Source organism: Monodelphis domestica, chromosome 1 (assembly GCF_027887165.1).
Source record: "Monodelphis domestica isolate mMonDom1 chromosome 1, mMonDom1.pri, whole genome shotgun sequence".
Lineage (NCBI taxonomy): Eukaryota > Metazoa > Chordata > Mammalia > Didelphimorphia > Didelphidae > Monodelphis > Monodelphis domestica.
Genome location: NC_077227.1, coordinates 330,764,333 through 330,773,432, shown reverse-complemented (window position 1 = coordinate 330,773,432; position 9,100 = coordinate 330,764,333). Strand labels below are relative to the sequence as shown.

Sequence of the window (9,100 nt, the reverse complement as noted above, 5' to 3'; positions counted from 1 at the left end):
GTCAATCAAGAAGTCCTAATTTTAATGTGATGCTAAATAAAGTAGTTATTTCACAAAAAAAGCATGGATAAGATGCCTCCTTTTTAAGGTTGTGCAAAGCACTGAAACACCTGACAGCCTGTATTTAGTATAATGCTTTATTTGCCTTTAGAAAGCTAACAATTGACTTGAAATTTAGGGGTACAAAAAAGGTTAAACTAACTATATGATATAACTTATTGTTTTACTTAAAACAAGTGAATATTTCCATCCCAAAGAAAAAATATATTTTGACAAGACTGAGAATGGTTAAAACTTCTTATTTGTTCTTTATAGGAAACAGTAATATATGTGTTCTGAATAAATTACAATAAACATTTCTGTGATTAGAAAACTGTTATAGTCCAATAACAAGTTTGCTAAAGTCTTATATTATTTTTCCTAATCTGTAAATAATGTTGACATTACTTTGGCACCATTATAAATGTAAAGGCTATTTGGAAATGAACATGCCAGTTTAGACGCCTGCTTAACAAAACAAACTTATTTTTATTATTGGCACATAAGACGAGGAAACATTATAAACAATCTTCCATGTTTGGCAAAACAGGCTGACATATTTCATATTTATAATTATATTTTGTATAATACAGAGTTGTGTATTTAATTTTGTGACACATAGTTTTCTATTATTGCTTTCTCCTAATGTAACTTATCATATTCTTTACAGTATAACATTACTATAGACATGTATATATGTGAGAACTTATAATAAAATAATTGCTAATGCTTGAGGATTAAATAATACTATTTTGAAATATGGAAAATTAGATGTTTTCTGTTCCTCTCCCTAGACTCTAGGATCTTCTCACCCTCCCCTCCCCCATAGAACCTTATCTTTATTTTGTTACAGATAGCAGAGACAACTGTAATTTATTTTATTTTTATCTTTATACCCCATGTGCCTGGTACATAATAGATCTTTAATAAATGTTTGTTGATTAAATGATTATTGAAAAGAATGAAAAAAGTGAAAATTATCAGATTAAATTTCACCATGGCTTTTATGGTTGAAGTAGAAAAGACATGGAAAATGAAATCTTGATGGTAGTAGATGAAGAAGTTCATTGTGATTCTTAAAATAATTGTTGTGATTTTGTTATAATGTTAATGATGAGAATCCATAAATTTTTGGTATATGTGCTGCCAAAGTGAGCACATTGGAACTAAAATTTGGAATTTTAAAATTGGAACGCTTCATGAATTTGCGTGTCATCCTTGTGCAGGGGCCATGCTAATCTTCTCTGTATTGTTCCAATTTTTTTAGATGGGTAGAGACACAGACAGATAAATTGAGCATTTACTCTTACTAGAACTATGATCAGTTCTGGGGTCATAAATACAAGCTAGGAAGATGATCCCTGCCCTCAAAGAGCTTACATTCTCATGAATGAAAAATAACACTTGAAGGGGAACTACAAAGGTCAAGAGAGGAAGACTTATGCATGGTGCAGCTTGTTTGGGAAGTGAGATGAAGGCTTAGTTCTGGGCAAGGTGAATTCATTGCTCACTTCTCAGAGCTCAAAGTGATTCCTAGGGAGGAGTCCAAGTTTCCTGTTGGGGAAGAGATGGAAATGATGGATACAGATGGTAAGATTGGTAGTTAGTAATCCGGGAGGGAGATGGAGGAAAGTAGTAATCTTTCTTTTGCATAGAGTTATCATGTCACTCTTCCATCCCAAATCCTTTGTATTACTTACTTAGTAAAAATGCTTGTTTATTTATTTGAGGTTAAATTTATTCATAAAGGAATCGAAATTGAAAAAGAATATCTCACCATTTTGCATTTAAGTCATGCTTCTCCATCTCTGTTTCTTTCAGTCAAGAACAAAAACTCCCCATTTACAGAGCAATTATTATGTATAGGATCCCTTACTATATGACAGAAATCCAGAGGAATGAAGGACATGGTTTTTGTTCCATATGCTGCTTCTGGATCCTGGAATGCCATCATCTCAACCAGTATACTTATTAGGTGCCCACTATGCCATGCCCTGTGCTAGTTACTCAGATACAGTGAAGAATAGGATGTGGTTTCTGTGCTTAAGAAGCTTCTGTTTTATTTTCCTAACTCAAAATGACCCCATCTCAATGAATTAACATGCATTTACTAAGTATGTGCTATCCAGGCACTGTCAGGTGATTGGGACAAGCTTCCTACTGTTAATACACATTTCTCTATCTCTTCCTTCTATGTGCCTGAAATGAATTCTCATCTCACTCCTGCCCTCTTAGGATCCCTACTTTCCTTCAAAGCTTGGTCTAAATGCCACTTCCAACATGAGGATATTTTTATTTATTAGATGCTCATGTATCTGCTCCCAACCCCCCATGTTATATTTATTTAATCTGTGTTTTGTATATACCTATTCATCTATAATATTTCCCTCAATGGAACACAAACTCTCAGAGGCCAGAGACTGGTCTGTTTTTGCCTACAGTGTAAAGCTGAAGTGCCTTGGCACCATCTTATCTTTGCAAGCTTCATTTATTCTACTCCATTTTGTATATTATATGCTACAGTCAACCAGGGCTACAATTTGTTCTTGGAAAAGAAAAGAAAAAAGACTGCATGCTACAATTCATGGACTCGCCCTATTACCTGTGCCTACAAGGTCTTCTGACCTCCTTTTTGTTCAAGTACCCTCTTCTAGGAAGCCTTCTCTGATCTTCCTCCTCAGTAAAGAATTTTTCCTTTGAACATCAGAAAGCACATTGTTTTGTAAAATCATGCAGTGTAGTATTTTATTTAACTAAATAGATTTGTATTTGTATCCCACTGTTAGACTGTAAGTTCTAGGAGAGGAAGGGTCAATGATACTAAATGGCTTTGCCAGTGCCTATTAGAATTCTACAGACACTAAAGGAATAAATGTCTGTTGGATAAATAAATGAAAGTGTTTTGTGAAAGGGACAGTCATGGGCAGAGATTCCTCCATTAACAGCAAAAGTATCCACTTCCTGATGTGTGGAAATTTTGAGATGAATCTTTCAGCTGATATTTTCTTACCTCTTTTTGGATAAAATAATTTGTGTTTTAAGACTATTTAAAATGGATTGTGTTTAAGACGATCCTGAGATTTGGTTTCTAGGCCTAGTTCTTCCATTGCCTAGATGTATATGTAGATTAAATAATTTCTTCTCTTGGGACCCTGATTTTTTTTATCAGTAAATCAATGACATTTCTTCTCTGTCAATCTCAGATTCCATGATTTTACCTTTCTCCATTTTTTTCCTATAATGTTAACCTATTTGGGGGTTATATGAATGCTTGGCACTTTGGGGTCTTTGAAAGTCCTTAGAAAATCAACTAAAAATTAGTCAAAATCATTAATAACTTTACCAAAGTTAAAGGATACAAAATAAACCCAAATAAATCATCAGCATTTCTATATATTATCAACAAAGTACAGATGCGAGAAATAGAAATAGAAAGTACATTTAAAATAATTCTAGATAATATAAAATATCTGGGAATCTACTTGCCAAGACAAACACAGGAATTATATAAACATGATTTTCAAACACTCTTAACATAAATAATCATATCCAAACAACTGGAAAATATTAATACCTCATGGGTAGGCTAAGTTAATATAATAAAAAATTCTACCCAAATTAATTTACTTATTCAGTGCCAAACCAATCAAACTATCAAAAATTATTTTATAGAACTAGAAACGATAATAACAAAATTCAGTTAGAAGAGTTAAAAGGTCAAGGGAATTAATAAAAAAATGTGAAGGCAGATGACCTAGCAGTACACAATTTCAAACTCTACTTTAAAGCAGTGATCATCAAAATAGTCAGGTATTCGCTGTTTTGAATTGAATGGTGGATCAGTGAATTACATTAGATACATAACGTGTGGAGTAAATGACCTTAGAAATCTAGTATTTGATAAACCCAAAGACTCCAGCTTTGGGGATAAGAACTCACTAATTGATAAAAATTGCTGAGAGAAACTTGAAAACATTATGGCAGAAACTAGGTATAGATCAATATCTCACATCCTATACCAAAATAAGCTCAAACTGAGGATATGATTTAAACATAAAGGGTGATATAGTAGGTATATTAAAGAAACATAGAATAGTTTAACTGTCAGATCTATAAAGTAGGGAAGAATTTATGATCAAACAAGAAATACAGAACATTATAAGACATAAAATGAGTAATATTGATTATGTTCACTTAAAAAGGTTTTGTCCAAACAAAATTTGAAGGGAAACAACAAAATGAAGGAAAATTTTTATAGCAAATTTTATTGACAAAGTTTTGATTTCTCAAATATACAGAGAATTATACCAAATTTAGAAGAATACAAGTCAATCAGCAATTGACAAATGGTCAAAGATATGAACAAGCAGTTTTCAGATTAAGAAATCAAAACTATCAATCATATGGAAAAATGTTCTAAATCATTTTTGTTTAGAGAAATGCAAATTAAAACAACTCTGAGCTTCCACTTTAAACCAATCTGATTGGCCAATATGATATTAAAGGAAAGTGATAAATATTGGAGGGGATGTGGCAAAATTGGGTCAATAATTCATTGTTTGTGGAATTATAAACTGTTCCAACCATCCTGAAGGGTGTTTGAACTGTGCCCAAAGGGCTATAAAACTGCAAACTCATTGATTTTGTAAAATACTCTACAAGCTCTGCATCCTAAAGAGATCATAAAAAAGGCTAAAGGCCTACGTACAAAATATTCATAGCAGCTCTTTTTGTGTTGACAAAGAATTGGAAATTGAGGAATGGCTGAACAAAATTATGGCGTATCATGGTGATGGAATACTATTTTGTTATTAAAAAAAAAACAGAGCAGGATGATTTTAGAAAAAGATGGAAAGTTCTGCATGAACTGATCCCGAGTGAAATAAGCAGAACCCGGAGAACATTATACACAGTGACAGCAATACCTTATGATGATAAACTGTGAAAGACTTACTCACTGCAATACGATGATCCAGAACAATTCTGAAGGACTTATGACAAAGAATGCTATCCATATCCAGAGAAAGAACTGTTGGAATAAAATGAATATCAAAGCTTACTATATTTTACATTAATTTATTTATATTTTTATTTTGGGGTTTGGCTTTATGTGAGTATTTTCTTACAACAATGACCAATATGGAAGTGTATTTTGCATGAGAATACAAGTAGAACCAAGATCAATGCTTACCATCTCTGAGAGTGGGGAAAGAAGGGAAAGGGGAGAAGGAGGCAATTTTGCATCTTATAATTTTGGAAAAGGCATGTTGAAAATTATTACTACATATAATTGAGAAAATGAAATATCTTAAAAATAATAAAAAAGAAAATCCTTACCTCCAGAGAAATTACAGGTTAATAAGATAACACATTAGAACTTTCATTTTCTAAGTTATAAGAATGTGAATGAAGGGATAAATGAATTGAGACTTTAGGAAGGTGGAAATCAGGAACTGAATTATAGACAATGTGGCACCTGGGCCTTTTGAGAATATTTTAATAAATAGAAATAGGTAAAAAGAGGTAGGAGAGGACAGGAGAAACCTTAGTAACAGTAAAAAGTACATCTTGGGTAAAATATCTTGTACAAAGGAAATTCAGTGAATTGAGACTAAAAAACAAGTTTTCAACTAGATTGTGATGGCTAAGAGTATAATTTCTGAGGTCTCTCATCAGTTTTCTAAATCTAATGTTCCTTTTAGCTCTGAAATTTTTATGGCCTTAATAAAATTTAAAATTTAGGTTCTCTAAAAAATAAAGAAGGAAACCAGAAAAAAATTTTATTGCTGAACCAAAAAAAAATGTAATACATTTTGAAGATTTGGATGTAACTTCAGAGAAAAATAAAGGAACTTGTTTTAGTATGCTTCATATAGAATACAGTAACCAACTAGTAATGAATGATTCAATTCAGCAAGCATATATTAAGTGACTAGTATGTGAAAGGCATTATTGATTATGATATATAGTCATTTTTTTAGTATGTGCAATCTTTCCTTCTGCTTTGAGAAATGTTTAGATTGTAGAAGTCTGTGTTCAGGGTAGGTAAAAGAATTGGATTTGCACATCATCAAGATTCATTTGCAAACCTCCTAGTGTCACTGTCAAATGGGAATTCCATTCATTCAACAACTATTTATTCAGGCTCTATACTGCATTCAAGGATCTGTGTTGGGTGCTAAGGGAGATACAAAAGAAATGAGAACATATTGATTATGTGCTTTTTAATCCAGGTTTCAGATATCTATTCCAATGGTATATAGGCAATTAAGTTCCACTGATTCTACCTTCTAGCCCATAATTTTATTTGCTTTCCAGGATGAAAACTCTTCAGTAATATGGTGAATAAGGAGCACAGTTAGGCCAATTGAATTTTAAATCCTCTCCCTCCTTTTCTCAAACCTTGAGAAGCTGGTAAAGAATAATGAAATGACAAAGACAAACAAGAGGATGAGGAAGAAGAAACAAGTATACACGCACAAGAGTACCAACACCTGCATAATTGAACTGATTTATTTGCTTCATCTCTAATTCATTTTCATTTCTTGAACCTTCACTCTTTCCACATCAGTCTCTTGCTTGTGAACTAAATAAATCAACTGACAAGTATTTTTTTAAGAATCTGAAATGTGCTTAACATTGTTCTAGGTAGTGTGTGGGGAACTCTATATGAAACATGGTCCCTCCTCTCAAGTAGACTAATTGAGAGATATAACTCAGACCCATATTATTGATGGAGAAACTGAGGCCAAGAGAATTTGATTGTTACCCCCAGTTATGTGGATAGAAAGTTCTAGAACTGGGACTACACCACAAGACAGTTGACTTCTAGTACCAGGCTTTTCCCCACTATAACATGGACCATCCCTGAGCAGAGCTTCATGGAACCACAGAAATCAGAGAACCATCAACTGTTAAGATGTGAAAGTGACCTTAGAGATTATGTTATCCCACCCACTCATTTTCCAAATGAGAAATCCCAAGGGCTAAGTTGTTTTACCAATAACTGGAGAATATGACAAAGTGTAATGCGTCTTTTGGTAAGTGTGGTTAATTAGTAAAACCAGAGAGGGGAGAGAACCTTGTGGCTTGGAACATTGGAAAGGTTTCTGAGTAGAGGTAGGAAGAAGAATGGAAGCCTTGAAGAGCAGTTGGGATAAAGTGATTGGAAGGCTGGAAAAACAAGCATTCTTTCCCAGCAGAGAAAGGGGTGCGAACAAACAAGTCACAGATTAATTGCTATATAATATCAATTTACTAATATTCACATTCTTTAGATGAAATCCAGATGTAAATAACGCTATATAATAAACACCTATGTCCAATATAAGTTAGTAAGATTAGAATCACTTGGTAACATAGGAAGGACCCTATTAGAGGGGAAAGAAGTCATAAGAATGCGGTTCAAGTCTTTGCTTTGCCCCTTGGTAGCAAAGGAAATAGTGTCACTCAGTCTTATTCAGTCTCAATTTATTCCCCTGAGCATTTTGAATTACATGCTGGCTAAGGGGCTTTTTAACCCATGTGATAGCATAGTGTCTTTTTATCACACAGTTCCTCAATCAAAATATAGGGTATGTAGCTTTTTTCTACAGCTAAGTAAACTTCTGTTTATGTTTAAAGTAGAAAAATCCCTGAATGTAGACTCATCAGGTCCTGAATTTTATTCCTGGCTTTGACACTAAATTTCTATAACCATGGGCAAGTCATTTGACTTCCAATGGCTTTTGTTTCTTCAACTTTAAAGCAAGAGGAATGAATTAGAAAATTTCTACGGTTCATTCTATGATTATTTTGCTAAAAATAGAAACTAATTTAGTAAAAACCAGGTGACTTGTTAGATAGAGTATAGGACTTGTCATGAAGACTAGAGTTCAAATCCTAACTCAGAAATATGTTAGTTTTGTGACAAAGATGACTGGGCAAATCATTTAAACTCTCTTTCTCTTAGGTCCTTTATTTTTAAATTGGGAATAATAATAGCACCTACCTGACAAGGTCCTTTTTATGATAAAATAAATTACTATATATAAAATATTTTGCAAACCTGCAAAGTGCTAAGTTATTATTATTATTGATGTCTGGTATAACTAACACTATTAGCCAATAATAAGTTTCTTGGTCTTGATCCCAAAGTAATTATGATAAAATTTCTATTGTTACTAGTTACCAAATGCCTACTGTATTCATTCCAACTTGTGCATACTCAGTTTACCTAATTTTTTTTACCTTATCAGTCTGTGATTTCATGGGCTGTAAGCAGCACAAAATAGTAATGGTAAGAGAGGTTGTCATGCAGGGACCCAAATTAAGGAAGCTTTCTATCTGCTAGTGGAAATAAAGTCTAAACACGTTCTTTGGTAACTGCTGTAAATTTCACTTAGCTACAGTGTTTGCCTTGGAAGTCTAGGACATATGGTTAGTCTTCCAGTGTTACTAGTAACAAAATCCTGAAAATATTAACTATTTCAATGTTCAAAAGATGGTGTTAATTTTTCCCCACCTCCCACACTTTGGTTTGAACAAAAACTAGACATTCCTATTATAAGTAATTATACCCCTTCTGTTAGTCTTTCAGCTCCATAAGATTAGCTATTGTACTAAATAATTAGCACATGCCATTCAGAATATCCTAAAAATTATATGCAACATCAAGCAGGAACTATACACTGACACTTGGCCACATTCTCAAGGAAAATGCTCAATGAAAATTAAGTGTTTGTAACAGGCTCTCTTAAAACAATTTATTAATTGTAAAAAAAATTGTATTTATGTAATATTTAAGTGTTAATATAATAAAACATTTTTAAAGTTTCAAATGATCTGGATTCTGATTTTAAATATGGATTTATATACTAAAATATACTTTGTGCTATTGAAGAAAATTCCAAATTTGGATTTCAAAATGCATTCGTTCATGTAGTAGTTGCAACTGATTGGTAGTATTGAAAATTGTTTAAACTTCACATCATAGAATAATTTTATTTTCAGTGCTTGTTACTGTAAGGTTCATTAATAGCAACAAGCATGGTCGGAACAAAGAACACAAAGATGATTGTAT

General features: G+C 32.8%; 1 non-coding gene across 1 annotated transcript; it reads right to left on the bottom strand.

The window, feature by feature from the left end:
• Positions 1 to 1,220: 1,220 nt before the first annotated feature.
• Positions 1,221 to 1,324, bottom strand: LOC130456580 (U6 spliceosomal RNA). The gene has a single exon (XR_008915651.1). It is a non-coding gene; the product is annotated as a U6 spliceosomal RNA (small nuclear RNA).
• Between the last annotated feature and the right edge of the window lie 7,776 nt (positions 1,325 to 9,100).